We start from the raw sequence: 5,344 nt of genomic DNA on the forward strand, positions 1-5,344 counted from the left end.
TATGTGTGACCCCGAATGAAACGACCCGTCCTTATCCACCTGGACGAAGTCACCAACATTTGGTCCCATTGCGATGATCGACTCCAAATAATGTCCTTAAAATGAGCATATGCATAGCGGAAGACTTAATTCGTACCTGAGAATAAACATGCTTAAAAGTGTCAACCAAAAGATTGGTGAGTTCATAGGTTTATCATAACAATCATTTCTATACCTTAATAGACCACAAGATTTCATATTCATAAACATTTCAATATAAATATTCTAAGTTGTTGAGCACTTGGCAACCATACTTAACATTTAATCAACGTCGCATATTCCCTTTATTATGAAATCTCCCTACACCGTACCAAGTGTAGTCACCGAAACGAAGTACTGTGCAACCGTTGAATACTGGTCGTCCAGTCCGGTTGGGGTTGTCAGGCCCGATAGATCTATCAACAGGATTCGCGTTTACAATACCCATGTAAATAGTAGTTACCAAGCTACAGGGAAATATGCCAGTGGTACAACTCAACGTAGAATATATTTTTAAGTACTTGTGTCTATTTTGTAAACATTTATAAAAGCAGCGCATGTATTCTCAGCCCAAAAATATATATTGTAAAAGCAATTAAAAAGGGAGCAAATGAAACTCACCATACTATATTTTGTAGTAAAAATACATATGACGTCATTGAACAAATATAGGGTTGGTCTCGGATTCACGAACCTATATCATTTATATATATATTAACACATATAATTGTAATCGAACGAATTTATATATTATTAGTGATTTAATTGTTATTTTAATTATGTGTTTCATTAATAACCTAATTAATATAAAATATTACTATAGTCATGTTAGATGTAGTAAATATAGCTTTATATAGCTAACAGTTATTGTTAAAATAATATTGATAATAATAAATAAATATATGTTTTTGTTTTATAATAATAATAGTAATAATAACAAAAATGATAATTCTTATAAAAATAATACTTTTAAAAATGTTAATTTTAATAGTAAGGAATATTAATAGTAATAATTATAGAAAATGTTGATTTTACTAATAATAATGATACTAATATTTATGTTAATAGTAATAATGATAATATTAATAATAATACTTATTTTAGCAACAATAATAATAATAATAATAATAATAATAATAATAATAATAATAATAATAATAATAATTAATTTTTGTAATGAAAACTACCTTCCAAAAGCTTTTCTAAAATTAAAAATGCCCTGAGCTGGGCTCGAACCCGCGACCTCTCGATCAACAAACACACACCATAACCATTGAACTGCTTTCGTGTTTTATGATTTCTAACCCCGAATTATATATAACACCTTTTCAATATATTCCTACATATGATCCACTTCCTAGCCCAGCAATAAAAGAATTGGCCCAATACTTATACAGCCCAACAATTAAAACGATTTTTGGCCCAAGATCATTACGATAACCGTCCCCTGTAGGGTTTTATGTCGACAGGAAAGAAAAAAATATAGGAACAAAAATGGAATGGCAAGTGGGTCTCGGTTTAAAACAGAAACATAATAGAGTACAGTAGTAGTAACATTCCACCATCGTTCAAAATTACTGTCCATCTTCTTCATTATCGAGTGTCATCTTCATACGTTGCCACCATCATCATCACTTTGTTATCACTGTTACCCATCATGTTACCATTTACAGCGAATTCATCATATTCGTTTTATTGTAACAGAAGTAATAGTGAGCGGCACTTATGTCGAATGAAACAGAAATTATAGAAGCTGTAGTAACAGTCGTGTGTGGTGGTGATAGAATAACGGAATAGAAAAAAAAATAACAGTAGTCAGTGATGGTGGTTGTTGTAGTACTGTGGTAGTTGATGAAGGGTGATTGTGGATGTTGATTTGGATTGGGTTAGATCAAGCAAGAAACAGAGATAAAGGTTTGTGTTGTGAGGGTGGTTAGTTGTGATTGTGGAGGGAGTGGAGACGACGGCAGAGGTGGTGGTGAGGGTGCCGGAGGTGAAGTGGGTTTTGGGTCTCGGTTGCAACCGATGATCGAATCATGAAGAAACACACAACTTGATAGTTGTGGTGGCGGTTTATTGTGGTATCCGGTGGTGATCTTGAAGAAGAGAAAAAAAAATGTAAAGTGATTATGGGTTGATCAATTTCTCTGTGATATGTGTATATGTTTAAATATAGATGGATATAGAGAGAGCTGATAGTTAAGGTGACTGGGTTTGTGAAACAAACAAATACATATACAGTATATTAAATGTTAACTCCTGAATTTACGGATAAAAATTATAATATAATAATATAAATAAATCATATGAAGTGAAACGTGTAAAAGCATAGTTCAGCAGCCGGATTCTTAACTTATTAATGTTTCACGGGGTATTAAATCGTGTCTAATGCTAATCAGTTGTCGTATAAAAGTGTTCCTAAAAATCCCGAACTTTTAGATTAAATAGATTTAATTATTTCACTCATTACCTGTTTGAAACCTAATCAAAAAGGTTCAAAAATTATTTATTTTATGTACCAATTTATATGTACGGAGTACTAAAATTTAATCTAAAAGGATAAAAATATTTTTAACAAATCTAGAATCTTCGTAATCAATTTACACTCCAATTTTTATTTTAATCTTTCATAAACATGTACTATATTTATATTAAAACTAACGAAACGTCAACCGAGTGTCACTGACGATTACTAATTAGGCTCGAGATCAATTACTTTTAATATATTCTCTTTCTATATGCGAACAGTTTTAACTAGCAAGTTTTAACTACTAAAAATAAATATATTATATATTTTTAAACAATTAGATTTAATATAATTTGATATATTTACAAGAAACATTTAGATATACATATATATACATATCTATATATTTATAATAGTAGTTTTCATTACATCGCATATTATTTTACATATTTATTTCCTAAAATTAAATCATATATTATATCAAATAATATTTCAAATTATTATTATATATTTAAATATATATATATGTATCTATTTACAATTAGTTGTTCGTGAATCGTCGAGAACAGTCGAAGGTCAATTGAATATATAGATCAGTTCAAAATTTTTGAAACTCAACCTAACAGACTTTTCTTATCGTGTAAAGAAAATATTAAATCATATCAAGAGTTTGATTAAAAATTAGTCGAAATTTTCCGGGTCGTGACAGTACCCACCCGTTAAAGAAATTTCGTCCCGAAATTTGATCGAGGTCGTTATGGCTAACAATAAAAATGTTTTCATGATAAAAATGAGCTGATAAATAGAGTTTTATCATTATTGGTTAATATAGATAAAACAATTCGATCATGTGAAGCGTACGGGTGAAGCTATCACAAAAGAGTGAAAAGTTTCGTCTTGACTTTTGACGTAGTCATGGTGAATTTCCGGAATTCAAGGAATTTAAGGAAAATCTTCTAGTCAGGAAGAAAATGTATAACACAATTTATTAGCAACTGTTAGAAGTACGGAAAAACATAAATATCAAAGGAAATATTTCCGTGATATGCTTAGAGATTAAATAGAATGAAAGAGTCATGTAACATGGCACGTGATGAGGGTAAGGTCTGTGAATCATCATCACGTTACATTAGAAATTTAGCATGACTTACTGTAATATAATCACGTTGGCCAAGCGTATTATATTATACTAACTCATGCTTCAATTCCTAACACTTCTCCACAATTCATTCATAATTTATACTCGATTGTTACAGAATATAGAACTAAAACAGTTTCTTTTATGATGTAATATAGATAGCACGAAAAGATAAATAATTTCGGACAAGAATAGCTGTGAAGGTATCCTCAAGAATATCAACGATATTTATAACGGAAGATACGATGATATCTTAGGATTTAGAATATTTAAGATCAGAAGATGATGAAGAAATTTGTCCGCAAGGATTTAGGAGTAAGGTATTCGCTAAAGAGTTCATCAGGCATTATTTGGATTCTTTGAAGTCAAACTTATTCTTTGTGATTTGTCCACGGCTTCCTTCATAGTTTTGCATAATCCACTTTTCGGTACTAAATTTTCTATTGAGCGTTCCTAACACTTCCTTCTTTATCATCAACTTTTGGCCATTAAGACCCTCTACAACATGCTGCTTCGTCAGCATTTTCAAAGTTAACGGATCTGGGTCATCGGTTATCAAACCGAGATGGTTTCAGGAAAATTGTGTTTTTAGATGATTAAACACCGATGGTAGTATGGTGAAATATAAAAGGTTTTCTGGTAAAAAAATGAGCACGCAAATATATCAAGGTTATAATAAGGTTGTTTCGGATGAAAAGTCAGAGTTGACTTGCTGAAGCTGTGACAAAATTTGCTACTTTGAAAGGGATTACCAAATCATTTTGGGTAATAATAACACTAAAGGAATTAGCACAGCTACGTGTTAAACGCTTACTCAGTTTCCGAGGGTATAACTATATGCATCAATCTTTTATTCCGTAGATGAAGTGCGGCTGGTTCATCCTCTCGATCGAGGTGTTTTCAAGAATCATGAAAGATTTGAACATGGATTGGAATCGTCAAGATTCAAACGAGGTTTAAGATGAAATCAAGTGGCAAACTTGAAGAAATGTTTAGTTTTATATGTTATAATCAATATTTTAATTCATTTTAATTGTCCAATGTTATTAGTCCACAGTCGATAGTCCACAGTTAACAATCCAATGATTCATATATAGTTTAATATATAATATTTGAATTAATTAATACGTATCGTGACCCGTATACGTCTCAGACTTGATCACAACTCAAACTATATATATTATTGTAGAATCAACCTCAACCCTGTATAGCTAACTCTCACATTACTGCATATAGAGTGTCTATGGTTATTCCAAATAATATATATAGATGCGTCGATATGATATGTCAAAACCTTGTATACGTGTCCCGATATTTAAAGTGCGTAAAATAAATAACAGAAATTAAATGACGATAAATAAAGTGTGTAAAGTAAATAACAGAAATTAAATGACGATAAATAAAATTGCGAGAATGTAAATTGCGATAATTAAATTGCGATAAATAAAATGTAATCAGTTCGCTAGGAACAATTAGCTAGGAACAGTTAGCGTGAATTCTTAACAAAATTTCTCATAGTTAATTTGTTTGTTTCTAACAAATTTTATTTTGTCAAATGTTTTCTTCATTATGCCACTTGTTGGATCCTGATAAGTCAAAATCCAAATATGAAATTGAATGAAAATGGTTGTATTGTGGTGAACGGATACGTACATGTGTGGATTTGAGCAGTATAGTTAATGATTATTGAATCTGAATTGAAGAATGTATAGTGTAACTTA

The sequence above is a fragment of the Rutidosis leptorrhynchoides genome, chromosome 1 (genome assembly GCF_046630445.1).
Source record: "Rutidosis leptorrhynchoides isolate AG116_Rl617_1_P2 chromosome 1, CSIRO_AGI_Rlap_v1, whole genome shotgun sequence".
Taxonomy (NCBI): domain Eukaryota; kingdom Viridiplantae; phylum Streptophyta; class Magnoliopsida; order Asterales; family Asteraceae; genus Rutidosis; species Rutidosis leptorrhynchoides.